This window comes from Canis lupus, chromosome 2, assembly GCF_011100685.1.
Source record: "Canis lupus familiaris isolate Mischka breed German Shepherd chromosome 2, alternate assembly UU_Cfam_GSD_1.0, whole genome shotgun sequence".
NCBI lineage: Eukaryota > Metazoa > Chordata > Mammalia > Carnivora > Canidae > Canis > Canis lupus.
In genome coordinates, this window is record NC_049223.1 from 24,684,400 (window position 1) to 24,698,790 (window position 14,391).

Sequence of the window (14,391 nt, forward strand, 5' to 3'; positions counted from 1 at the left end):
AGTGACCTGTTTTGTCTAATGGTCACAGCTGGGCTGGCCTATCAGTTAGGGTATTATTACTCTCATTGGAAACTCAAACTGAAAATCTACTTAATTTAGTTCAACAATTGTATGCCAAGTATGTGCTATGTTTAAAGCATGTATGAGACTCAGCCCTTGCCTGCAAGAGAATGAAATCTTAAGTAGCAATGATATGAAAAATGTGTCAGATCTCTAAGAAAAGTTCAAGTGCCTAAGGTTCAGAGGGAAAGGAAATTGTATCTTGTGAGGATAAATGAACATGTCATAAAAAAGGGGGTATTAGTAATGGCAGTTAAGCATGGGCTGTGTTGAGGAAATACCTACTCCAATCTGAGTGGCCTGCCGATTGCATTTTGGGAGTGATAGTAGATGATAGACCTGTTATCTTTCCATGTGTTTGGGCCCTGGCTCCTAGCAAGGCAACGCTAATTTCAAGATTAGGATCAAGATTTGCACAACCCCTTCAGAAAAAAAAAAATATGTCATGAATAGTTTGGAAATAAAATCATGTTATTTAGCTTTCCACACTGTAGCCTGGTGGGAGCCAACAAGATGATGTTCTGTTCCCTAGCTGTGTGAGCTCACTCGTTCTCTCTGGGTCTTCATTTCTTCACTTGTGCAATACAATTCTTAGGACTCCTCCTGATTTCTCAGGAACATCAACATAATAAAAACTTCTATTTGATTGGATGCCTGGGTGGCTCAGTGGTTGAGCTTCTGACTTGGGCTCAGGGAGTGATCCCAGTGTCCTGGGATCGAGTCCCGCATCAGGCTCCCCACGGGGAGCCTGCTTCTCCCTCTGCCTGTGTCTCTGCCTTTCTCTCTCTCTCTCTCTGTATCTTTCATGAATAAATAAATAAAATATTTTTTAAAAAAGCAACAAAAAACCCCTTCTATTTGATTAAGATTTTACTCTTCTCTAAACAACCCATATGTTATCTCTGTTGATTTCTATAACCAACCTTGCAGGGAATTTGGACTGATGTTTTAATCTTCAATTTTGCAGGTGAGGGAAGAAGTAAACCAAGAGAAGAAGAAAAGTATATTGTCTGAGACCACGCTGCTTTCGGTGAGAGGGCCACAGTTCAAACCCATGTCTACTGCCACTAAAAACCGCCATTAAGCTGCCTCTCTTCACAGTGAGGAGTGAATAGGGTGGATATACAAACATTGTGTAATACAGACAATGTCAAAACTCCATGAACTATAGCCCAAGTAATATTCTTGTTCAAATCTCTAGATTTTTTTATATATAACTTTTAAGGAAAATAGAAACCATTAAAAGCGAAGAATCATAAAATGACAACAAATAAAAGTTTATTTCAGAGAAAGCAAAATAGAAATAACCGGGTCAAGCAGATATAGTAAGTGTCTCTGATACAATGCAACACTTCATCCAAAGTGCAACACTCAATCCATTTTTTTGGCCAAAAAACACTTAACACAAACTTATCAGGCCTCTAAATTGCACCTTCCACTTTATAAGAAACATAACAGATAGAATAAGCTGAATGGCAACCAAGAGGAAGCAACCAGTCAAATCCCGAAGGTGGGGCCCCCTGATGGGACAACTTTCTTGGCCTCCTTAACAGATGAAGGTCACGAACTGGAGGATGGCATTGAGCAATGTAGGGAGTGGTGGGAGGGGAGGATTGAAAGAGACCTGAGGAGAATCTGGGGTGCTATCCTAACTGCAGTGATGATCTCACGGATGACTACATACAGTAAAACCAAATTGTATGTTTTTAAGTATGTGCAGTTTATTGTATAAACTGCAATAAACCTAAGCTTTTCTTTTTTTTTTAAATCCATGAAGTCTATCCCTTTATTTTTTTAATTTTTATTTATTTATGATAGTCACACAGAGAGAGAGAGAGAGGCAGAGACACAGGCAGAGGGAGAAGCAGGCTCCATGCACCGGGAGCCCGGCGTGGGATTCGATCCCGGGTCTCCAGGATCGCGCCCTGGGCCAAAGGCAGGCGCCAAACCGCTGCGCCACCCAGGGATCCCAACCTAAGCTTTTCTGTGCCAAAAGCTAACAGTGATCCTCTAGAATATGATGATCATTTCCTTATTTAAAATTCTTCAAGTTAAAATAAAATAAAAATTCCTCAGCACCACCAAAAAATGCCCTTAAAATAAAAGTCTAAGGGTGCCTGGGTGGCTCAGTTGGTTAAGCATCCAACTCTTGATTTTGGCTTAGGTCGTGATCTCAGGGTCACAAGATTGAGCCCTCTGTGGGGCTCTGCACTCCACTTTTTCTCTCTCAAATAAACAAATCTTTAAAAAAATTTTAAAAATAAAGTCCTATGATATAAAATAAAATAAAGTCTTAATGCTATAAAATAGTATAGTTGATGGTATTGTAATCATGTTGTGTGGTGACAGATGGTAGCCACATTTTGGGGGAACATAGCATAACACACAGACTTATCCAACTACATTACATTGGGTGTCAACTATATTTCAGTTAAAAACATGTTTAAAAAAAACCCCAAAAACCTGTTAAAAATATTAATGGTGGAAGTGATTCACAGAACTATAGAGATGTTCATTCTAAGTTGTGGACATCTCAGTCTCTCCCTCTAGGCTGGTGTTTTTGCCTGGCTTGTCCATTTTATCCCTTTGAACAGTAGAGAAAACTAAAGGACTGGCTCAGCTGATTTCAAGAATCTGTGCCTCTTTGGGGCATGTAAGTTGAGCAGTTAATGTAGTCAAAAGGACTAACAGAGACTCATGGGGTTAGGTTTCAGGGTAGAAAGCTAAAATGAGCGATCATTCTGAGATGCCCAGCAAAATCCCGACTGGAAAATGGTATGGGATAGGCCCCTGGAGAGCTGAAAGGCTCAATTTTATTTCAATCTGAGCTCCTTCTCATTCTGCCTCATGCACTCATCCCAAGTGTTCCAGTGGATTGGGACTAATGCATGTGCACTCACAGAGGCACCTTTGAAAAATCAAATTTGCATAAGCCCACACACTGCGGAGCGTTGAAAAGATCCATCAATAAGTATGATATTGCTCCTGCAGATAAAAATAAAAAGACTCCTTGAAATTTAGGGAACATATTCAAAAACTTCAATAATGCCTTTTAGGTTACAGGAACTATTTCAACACCAATTTAGTTGTGACTAGCTTGGCAACTACGCCCGTGGCCTCTCATGCTTAAAAACACCTCCATTTCACTGTGCCAACGCCTGAGAACACTAGCCCAAAGTCACAAATACACATGCTTTCATTTACTTGGAAGATGCATTTTTGAATGCATTATTTTTTCCTAAAACATATGCTTGTTCGATTTTCACAACATCCACCGACATAGGCAGTCACTAAAATAGAAAGCTGACCCTGGACACTTTCCCTGATTCTGTTGCATAATTCTTTTTAAGTTACCTGTTTGAGCCATAATAGCTAACTGCCATGGCCATAATGCCCATGGATTGATTCATTTATTCAAATAGCACGGTGCCGTTCAACCTGACATCTTTAAACATTTTCAAATGAAACAGGGACCCTCTGGATTGCCCAGAATGCATATTCATTTTCCTTTCTAGACTGTGCTACTCCGTCAGGTTCCCATGTGATTTACTTTGGAGGGCCTTTGGCTTAATAAATGTAGGCTGAGGTGTGTGTGTGAACACGCACGTGCAAGAAGCCATCCTCAGAATAGGCTATGAGGTGAACCTGCCTCTTTCTTGGGGCCACACAACCTGTGCCCTCAGATAGGAACCTTGCCTGCTTCTGAGACAAGTCATTTTGAGGCTCTCCTTCTCTTGCCCTCTCTGCTATTCCTGTTACCACTTGAGATCTCTTTCTTGGTTTCTTCTACCTCACTCTAGGGGCAGATGTGATGTGGGATGGAGGTGACACACAGGTTAGAGGCAGAGCTGTTACCAGTATGGGGCTGCCCCGGGCTGTGCAGGGTATTGACCAGTGCACTTCCTTCCCCCAACCCATGTCACCTGGGGCTACACCGAGCCCATGCAGGCTCTTCGACCTGGACCTGATTTTGACTGGTGGGGGTCTACAAATCTACTCAGTCACTGGTGCCTGGCTGAGGCTTTTCTCCCAGAATAGGGAAAGAGTAAAGTTTTGAGAGCCCTGAATAAAAAGAATGGATTTGCACTGCCAGGTTGATGAGTGTATTTGGAAACCCAGGAAATGAGCATGAAAGCTAGATGCCCAGAAGCCTACCCAGGATGGTGACAATGCCAGTGGAAGGAACTTCTCCCCTTCACGGCCCTGGAGAAGGATGAAGGCTTCATCCTTCAGCTCGGCCTGGCAGGAGGCATGGAGCCCCGTGATAGGTTTTAAGACTTTAGCTCCATTCCTGGACCATGAGTAGCTGGTAATCATGCGGGATAAACTTGCACAAATAACGTTTCTGGAGTTTTTTCTTTTCTTTTTCCCTAGAATTTTACAAACTTTTCTACCATATGAGCTGTCTGTGTGCCTTAACACTTAGGAATAATCTGCAAGATGTTGATATATCCAACCTTACCTCCCTGGGCAACCCTAAATCCTAGCATTTATTGATAAGTGATTTGCGAAAACAGAGCGTCAGTCTCCTTTTAAAACTAATTTGCGATGCACTGAAATTGAAATTAAATAATAAAACTGTATTTTCTTTGTTATATCAGTATTATATTCATTTTTAACTACAAAGCAAGTGCTCATTAGATATCAGACTTTTAATGCCTGTTGGTAGGTTTATACATCAGGTTAGACATGGGTCTTCTGAGGGAGCCTGCTCCTATCTTCTTGAGAACAGATAATTAAAGAGATAATTCAAGATATTTGGATTCCAAGAAAAAGTAGACATTTATTTCTTGCTTATACATATGTCTATGTATATTCATAATATATTCCTGTGCATATTGTGCGTTTGTAGTGCACAGCCATCGGAAAGCCGATTTGAGGACAATTTTGCTAGTTCCACAAATTTATGGGCATACGCTCTGTATTTAATTTTGATTGCCGTGGTCTTTTCCACAGGCAGGCATATTCCTTGGCCCTAGGAACAGGTTTTGACCTTTTCAGCTCTTTTATTCAGTTTGACATTAATTTTTCTTCTTTATTCTTAACAGGTTTTCATTGTACTTACTGAACAATACAGGGGCTCTGGGGGCCAGAATAAACCCGTAAAGTGCCCATGAATTTTAACCAAAGACTTCCAGCCCTACATGATTAAAAGCTTTAAATTCTCAAAGAGCAACATGATTAATCCAGTACCACAGTGCTGAGTGGCTTCACACTGGCTTCATTTGTTGGTATTGTTATTTTCCTTGGTTCTATTTGATTTGTTGGAATGATGATGATTTTCGTTTGCACAGTTAATATGAATCTCCCTCAGTAATTGCAAAAATGTCTTAACTATTTCAATATTTTTTTTTTTGAACTACTTGTCTCTGACTTTGTGAAGCAAAGAATGCAAGCCCAAGAGATGCCTATGAAGATGGATTCACACACCTGCGGCGGCTACCGGGACGGCGGACATAAACGCTCCTTTTAGTTCATTTTATGTTTAGTAGAAATGAAGGCAGATGGTGTAGATGGGTTTCTATTCTGGTTTGTTTCCTAACCTGGCTATTTTTAACAATTTCTAGGACCCTAAACTTTTTCTTGATGGGTCATCCCAGCGCTAAAAATTAAACAGTACCTGCAACAGCTTCTAGCCCAACTCCAAAGTGGAGAAAATCCATTTTGTGTCTTCTGTTTGACATGGCTTCAGGTACCCAAGGGTTGCTATGAGGGTCGTATGTTTGCCTAACTTTTCCCGGTTAAAACAGTCCTGTTATCCATTAATCTTTCATCACATAGCCTGTTTAATATCACATTGTGTGGGTATTTCTATATGCATTGTAAAAACTTGAGCTCCAAACTGGTTGTACCAAAAAGCATTACAATGAATATTTGAACTGAGTGGTGGTTTCACTTCCTGCCTCATCTCATTATTCCAAAAAGAGAGAACTGTAGTTGTTCCCATCATTATATCACTAAGTCTACCACTTTTGATTGCTCAAAATTTATTGTCGGCTTGCAATCTGCTAGGACTATCAAAACCGTGTCTTCTGCTTTTGTCTCCCTATCTTTTACCCCGATTTGGAATGGATTCATAATTTTTTGACTCTAAAGATGTTAATATGCATCTGTCTTCAGTGCTTTTTTTTCTATCCTTAACCTAATTTGCTTTGAGAGTTCAAAGTTCTTTGAGATAAAGCTCCAGAAGGCTAACTAAATGTAAATTTTCAAAGTCAGTATCTCTTTCAAAATGTCACTTATAACACAATGGATTTCTTTTGTTCTAATAGGTGAACTACTGGTAGAAAACTAAAGATGACATGCTGAACAATCTATTTGTGCTCTAATTCTATAACATGTCGCTACTACCGAGTTAGAAATATAATAATATTTCTGCTACGTGCTGTGATTCATCTCTGAGAGAAAAGAGAGATAGGGCCACCGACATGTGTCTCTGATATCAGTGCTAAGTCATTTCAAACATAAAGTGGGCTTCAAGGTATTTTTGAATGGGTCAGCCAATTGAGGCTTTGCTTATCACCTTAACATGTAATTTCCTGCATCCTAACAATGGGGAATCACATGAGAAATAATGAACTTTAGGTATTTCTTCCTATCCGCCCCACCGTCCCCGTGGTTCAGCTGCAGACATTGAAGTTCCATGGGCCATAGTTATCCAACGGCACAGCTTTCAAAGCTGAAATTCATGTCATAGGACTTTGAGAATGACCAAAACTTCAAATGGAAAGATCACTTCCTCTTCATCAGTGTGTAAATACCCTACATCTTTCTTGTGTTTTTATTCTTTGGTGGGAACTGGGGATGAGCTGCAACTTTTAAGACTATTTCACTTGAACAGCCTTAAATATTAACTTGTGGCTGCTCGCTATTGAACAACCACAGAGAAATAACCAAAGATTAATAAACGTTGCTCAATTTCATGGTTGTTGTTCTTGGGCAAGTCCTTCCTCACAGTATTTGGAGTGTACACAGCAGCTGCAAGCTTAAAATGAAAGGTTTTTCAACTTCACCTCTTAGCCTCTGTAATATTTCAGCTAAGCCTGCCTGAGGACTTCCTCCCTTTCTTTGATGGAAATAATAAACTACGATGAGTTTGCAATAACAGCTCTCATTCCCACCACCGTCTTCTTTCTAAAAAGTGGAACAATAGCTCCTTATATTGCTGAGAACAAGACCCTCCAGAACAGTGGAGTTCAGAATGCGGAGCTGGAATGGAGCTTTCTTCACACAAAGTGCCACAAAGGTCACGGAAACACATCTTCACATTGAGTTGCCATGGATGCCTTATGATGCTGTAGTGACACTCCTCTCTTTCAGCGAGTGGTGATGTACACTCTAATTAACATGTCAGAAAGCAAAGCCACTGGGCCACAAGATCATCCTAGTGCCTTAGAAGTTCCCTGTGCCCACTGATCCCTCCACACTTGATTATTCGACTGGAAAAAAGATAATATTCATTTTTTGCCTTTTCTTTTTCATTTTTATACCTACTCTATCAATTTAGAGTGAAAATATCTCTGAAGGAAAGATACCACTTGCTCCAAAACCAGGTCCAGAGAGGACGGGTCAGTTTTTAGTGCAAAAATGAGACTTCTTAGGCACATGAATTTCACAAGTCACTTCCTCCCTCATATGCCTGCCAGGCCAGCGAGGCCTACAAATCTGTGCTATGAAGTGGCGACTGGACCACCAGGATACAGGTGTAAACAGCCATACTGGGAGCTACGTCAGGGCTGAAAGGTCTCAGTATGCAGGCACATCATCCCTGAAGTGCAAGGTCGCTAAGCAGAAGTTCAGGGTTGATGGCCACTATTGGCTTTTTACTTACAGATAAATGATGCAAGTTTTCAGGTATAAACCAAGCCTGGGCAGAAAAATGTCACCTAGAGTCATCAGTTCTGGGCTACAGAGGTGAGCCTTTCAAAGTAATGTCTAAGTGCCTTTCTCTGTATGGATTGTCTTGTCCTGAGCCAAGGCAGGTACCCTGTGGTGTGGAAATATTTGTATTCTAGTGACTGAGTTGGTAGAGTGGATGCTGTCTGAACCCTGCCCAGATGTTCTTGACCCAGTCGATGCTCCCATCCCCCCGGCTCCCATCCTTGAGCAGTCAATGTTCCCATCTCACATACCCCTCCCATCCCCCAGCTCTTATTCTTCCATAACTATTGGCTGTTCATGGCTAACAGTTGGCTTTCTTCTCTAATAAATTACTCTTGGTCCCCACAAGAGCCATCAATCCGAAGAGATGCCTGGGAGTTTCCTCCTACATGCGAACTCCAGTGCCATGGAGATGGAGGAGTGCTATCTTCAGCCAATGACTCTGCAGTGTCCAGCTCTCCTCCTTGAAGGTGAGATGCTCCAGAGCTTTCGGTGGTATAAGGGTGAAGCTGAGTTTCAGCTGAAACCACCTCTTTTCTCAGCTTCTTCCCTGCCCCCCTGTTTCCTCCTAGAGGCACCATCTCAATATATCACCTCCACAAGAATCTCTGTCTCAGCCTCTACTGCAAGGGAACATGACCCAAGGCGCATGATAACTAAGTCTATTGTTGCAACACACTAACCTTCGTTAGTTAGGACAATTAAAATAATTTATTTCTTGTATATTCTAAAATTTATGTGTATATAATCCATCTGGTAAAATGCAGATCCATGTTTATAATGTGAACCAGTAATTCCACTCCTAGGTATTTATCCCAGAGAAACGAAAACATATGTCCACAAAAACCCTTTGACGAGAACATTCACAGCAGATTTATGCATAAAAACCAAAACCTGGAAATCCAGATGTCAATCAATATAAAAAGGGAAATGTAACCTGTGATGTGTTCCTAAAATGGAATCCAACTTGACAACAAAGAGAATCAAGTACTGGTGTAGACAACAACCAGTTTTGAGAGGTGAATCTCAAAAACACTAATGAATGAAAGAAGCCAGACGCAAGAAAGTACATGCCATGTGATTCCATCTAAATGAAAGTCTGTAGTAGACAAGACTAATCCAGAGTGACACAAATCAGATCAGTGATTACTTTGGAAGAGAATGTGGAAGCAACTGGAAAGGGGCAGGAAGAAATTTCTGAGGCGATAGAAATGTCTTTTCCTTGATTTGCATTCATCAGAACTGATTGAAGAACACACTGAAGATCTGAGCATTTCTCTGTGTGTAAATTATGCCTCAATTAAAAAAAAAAGCAGATGTGAGAAACGCATCTTTTTCTGAGTTTTGCTTATTTTGATCATAAACTGTGTTGAACAGGGACTGTGGTGAAGGTAGCTCAGAGTGAATCATCAGAGTGATTGGTTACATGGCCCCCTATGCATCTGTTCTACATAGTGTTCTCCATTTGGGTTCAATTTACTTCAGGTTTCCTTTGGATGAAAAGACAGAGAGAAAGACAAGAGGCAGAAAGAGAAAGAGAAACGTAGCTGATTCTCTTGATTGCTTAAAAAAATGAATGTGATCTAAGTAAATCTTTTTGATGATGATTTATTTGCAAAAGCATAAAAAGTTTCATCACTTACTCATTTTCTCCTATCATTTGTAGTTTACCTATGGCATTGCAGGTACTGAATTAGATGCTAGGAATATAAAGATAAGTCATTTTCTCAGCTTAAGAATGTGCTGAAGGAGTTGACTGTAGCTACTGTGGTCATAGAATCCTGGATGGACCAGGATGGAACTAAGTCCTTTCCTGGGCATGGCAGATGTTGAATGGACAGGGATGGAGAAACCCATCTGGGGGTATAGGACAAGCCTCTGAAAGGAGGTGATACTTGAAGTAAAACACCCCAGGCCTTAGTAGACCACGAGAGACAGTGTGGTCCTGCTAAAGCAGGACAAGTCTGGATTTAGGCAAACATAGCTAAGAGGTTTGCTCCAACACATTCTATCACTGTGGGCAATTGGGCTATCCTTCTTGAGCCTCCACCTCATTATTTCTAATTTGGGATAATAACACTTGCAGTGTTGCTACAACATCATATCTAATTGCTGTTGTTGTTATTTTAATATTTTATTTAAATTCAATCTGCCAACATATAACACCTAGTGCTCATCCCACCAAGTGCCCTCCTTATTGCTCGTCACCCAGTTACCCCATATTCCCACTCTCCTCCCCTTCTCCAACCCTTTGTTTGTTTCCCAGAGTTAGGAGTCTCTCATGGTTTGTCTTCCTCTCTAATTTTTTCCCCACTCAGTTTCCCTTTTTTCCCTTAGAGTCCCTTTCATTATTTCTTATTAGTTACTATCTTTAATATCTGGGGAAGATGATTAAGTAACGATCATCTATTAACACTTTGCTTTATTGGATTAGCAACCCAGTCTGATAGAAGCATAAATCACTGGGGAACTTTGATTTGGGGGCCAAAGATCAAATTCCTTTCCTTGTCTTTTCCAGCTTCCCGAGGCCACCAGCTTTCCTTGGCCCATAGCTTCTTCCTTCATCTTCATAGCGGTAAAGCATCTTCAAACGTCTTCCTCTCTCATCTCTGCTTAGCCTTCCAGATCTCCTACTTTCTCTCTGCTTTGTCATCATATCACCTTCTCTACCTCTGACCCTTCTGCCTCCCTTTTATTTATTTATTTATTTTATTTTTTATTTTTTTTAATTTTTATTTATTTGTGATAGTCACAGAGAGAGAGAGAGAGAGAGAGAGAGAATGAGTCTGCCTCCCTTTTAAAAGATGGTCCTTATAGGACCTTTGTGATAACACGATGGACATTCAGATGATCCAAGAAAATCTCCTCATCTCAAGATCCTTAACTCACTCATCCCTGTAAAGCACCCCCCTTAACATACAAAGTAATATATTCCAGGTTTTGGGGATTCGATGTGGACATCTTTGTGGAGAGGATGTCATGCAGCCTCTTCTGGAATATAGGAGAGTTGTTCTGAGAACTTTTTGGGGAATCTGAGTGTCAACATTGGTGGGACTGAATGGATGAGAGGCTGCCTGGGGCCAGAGAAAGGTCAATTGAGAGGGAACTGGAGCTGAGGGCATGAGGAAGCCCTTGATGACAAGCTCAGATCTGTGCTTCGGGGATCCAGTTCTGCTTAGGTTACAGGATGGCTTGTAAGGGTCTGGAAACTGGAGATGAGGCCATAACTTTGGAAGTCACTGCAGTGGGCCAGGCACTGTATGAACTAGATATTTCCCCAGTTTTTTAATCTTGCCCAAGATAAATTCCAACATTACCATAATGAGGGGGGGGGGCAGATATAAAGAGAAGAATATGAAGAAAGAAAGGAGAATGGGAGGGAGAAACATGGGTTTCTTGTTTTCAGAGCTTTAGTAACGGGTAATCACAAAGGAAAATAACTTTCATGGGACTTATTTTTTTTGTAATTACTGACTTTGAAATTCCTTTAAATATTACAACACTGAGGGCATTTTAGACTTGGAAACATAAATATTTTATTAAAGAGCAAACAGTTCAGCAACTAACCTGATAGGAAGAGGATCCCCTCATTATGAAAACACTGGCAAGTTATTTGTATACAGGGCATGATCGCCTTGATATGCTCCTGTTTTCTTTATGAATTGAGGGATTAGATGGGTCAAGAAAGTCTTAAAGAACAAAACCCTTATTATCAAGCTCTGGAGGTCATTTTATATTCAATAAAATAATTTGAACAGCATTTTTACAAGAGGCAAAGTAGCTTATGCTTGCTTTTTCTAATAATCAGAAGTCAAACATAAATTTTATGCATTCTTCTGGTGAACATTCATTACTTTAAGCACCTCAAACAGTAATGCGGATTGATTTATGAGCTCAACATCACCTGTAGATAAAATGCTACAAATGCTTCTCAAAGCACAGAAAATGCTCCCTCTTGTCACTCGAAGATTCTACAGTTCTCAAAAAAGACGTGGCATTTTCTCTGAGTTATCTAGGCAAGAAGTACAAAGTCCTAGACAATGTCAAGTTCTGGATAATGACCATCTAGACTCTATGAGGAGCAAATTCTATTAGGCCAATTAACATGTAAAATATCTGACTTGGAAAAGAACCAAAATAGATTTATACAGAATATACTCTTATATTCAGAAATTTGTAACAATATAGGATACATTTTGTAAGGTCAAATTTACTGAGTTTAAGTCTTTCTCTACTATAGAATTAAACAAAAATGCAGAAAAATAGGCCTGAAATGCTTTGACAACAAAAACATTTATTAAAATTGGCAAACAGGGTAAGATCCTGGCATCCTGTTAAATGGATACATACATAAACGTGCTTAGTGTGTAGGAGATCTGGTCCTAGATTCAGCATGCATATAGATTTGTATTGATTTTATTAATAAAAACAAAGCATTCTCATTAAATAGCTTAAAAGGTGATAGCACTTATAAAATTGCCAATATTATCTTGGCTTCCAGGTTTGGAATTTAAGATAATATCAAAAAGTGAAGATATGATCAAAAGAGAAAATGATTAAGCAGTTATTTGACAATCTGTGATGGAACATATACATCAGCACTCTTAAGGCCCCAAGCAGCAGAAGATTGGAAAAAGTAAATGAGCAAAAAACACCATGATGATCCTAGTAGCCCATAGCAGACCACTATGTTGTTTATTTGTTTGTTTGTTTGTTTTATTTTATTTTATTTTATTTTATTTTATTTTATTTTTTTTGAACTAAATTTGGGGTTGATTTTATTTGAGGAGGACCAGTAAAGTTGTGTATGCATACACACATACACATACATATTACGTATACATATTACATATATGCAAACCAACTTAAAGATAATTAAAATATGTCTTTCTCTCACCTGGACCATTTCCATCATCTTACACAGATGCCATTATTCCTTTCTTTTTTTTTTTTAATTTTTTATTGGTGTTCAATTTACTAACATACAGAATAACCCCCAGTGCCCGTCACCCATTCACTCCCACCCCCCGCCCTCCTCCCCTTCTACCACCCCTAGTTTGTTTGTTTTAAAGACTCAATATTTAGATTTTAGAAAAACATCATCAGATAGGAATTAACCATTCTCAACAGGGGAATAGTGATGATAACTTAAAGACTTAATATTTTTATGGGGCAAGTGTGGGAATACATTGCTAATTTCCTCCAAATTTTATAGTGGGATGTTAAGATTGCAACCAAAACTCATAGAGAGTTTAACTTCTCTTTGATCTTACAACTCAGTATAAGCCTAATTAATGAGAGCAGAAAGTTACTTAATAGGGCAAAGCACATTCTGATAAAATTCAGCTGATCCCTCTGGTTGAATGGGCTTGTTGGTAATTATTATTATTTTTGTCTCAAAATTGCTCAAAATATTAAAAAGACATAAAGGATCTTATACTGAATATCTTGTATCCTCAACCACAGTTAAGAAATAAAATATTCTAAGTAGAGTTGGAAACCTTGTACAAATCTTCCAGAGCATATTTTCCCTTCCCATCCTCTTATCTCTCCTTAATTACTTGTGTACATATATCCTTAATATAAATGTAGTATTGTTTGGCATAATATTTAGACCTTATATAATTGGAATTATATTACATGTATCCTTTTCTTTTTCTCACTTAACATTATGTTGTGGGAATTAATCATGTTGATAACTTTGCTTCTATTTCACTTTTTCCTCATAACTTTTTTTTAAAATAACTTTGTTGAGATATAATTAACATGCCATAAAATTTAACCACTGAAAGCATACAATTCCATTTTTTGGTAGTATATTCACAGGGTATGCAACCATCACCACAATCTAATTTTAGAACATTCTCATTCCTTCCCCCAAAGCCCCTTAGCGGTTGTTCCGATCCTCACCACGAAGCCGTACGCAACCTGACCTACCTTTTGTCTACATAGATTTATGTGTTCTGGACATTTCTAAAATATGGACTCATATATTATTTGGCCCTTTGTGTCCAGCTTCTTTCACTTAACATAATGCTTTCAAGCTTCATGCATGCTGTCTCATGCATCAGTACTTGATTCCTTTTTATGGCTGAATAACATTCCATTGCATGGATATACCACTTCTCATTTGTCCATTCATCAGTTGGATGGTATCCATTTTTTTGGCTATTATGAATAATGTTGCTATAAACATTCATGTATAAACCCTTTGTGGGAAATATGTTCCTTTTTTAAAAAAGATTTATTTATTCATGAGAGACATAGAAAGAGGCAGAGACATAGACAAAGGGAGAAGTAGGTTCCCTACTCAATCCCAGGCCCCCAGGATCATGACCTGAGCTGAAGGCAGATGCTCAACTATTAAGCTACTCAGGCGTCCCAACATATGTTTCATTTGTGTTGGGTAGATACCTAGGAGTGGAATTGTTGGGCCATTTGGTAACCCCA

At 39.3% G+C, this 14,391-nt stretch overlaps 1 protein-coding gene and 1 long non-coding RNA gene across 10 annotated transcripts in view; one reads left to right on the plus strand and one right to left on the minus strand.

The window, feature by feature from the left end:
• Positions 1–14,391, minus strand: part of CELF2 (CUGBP Elav-like family member 2) — an 814,024-nt gene that overhangs the window by 626,109 nt on the left and 173,524 nt on the right. The window lies entirely within an intron of this gene.
• The window catches only part of LOC102152739, a 33,730-nt gene that overhangs the window by 11,205 nt on the left and 8,134 nt on the right, over positions 1–14,391 (plus strand). For 6 of the 9 annotated variants that reach the window (XR_005355321.1, XR_005355318.1, XR_005355315.1 and 3 more), the window contains exons 2-6: positions 1,028–1,236; positions 5,109–5,291; positions 5,444–5,752; positions 6,333–7,974; positions 8,291–8,411. This is a non-coding gene — a long non-coding RNA (uncharacterized LOC102152739). The remainder of the gene's footprint in view (positions 1–1,027; positions 1,237–5,108; positions 5,292–5,443; positions 5,753–6,332; positions 7,975–8,290; positions 8,412–14,391) is intronic. The other 3 variants (XR_005355323.1, XR_005355322.1, XR_005355320.1) reach the window with 3 other exon arrangements.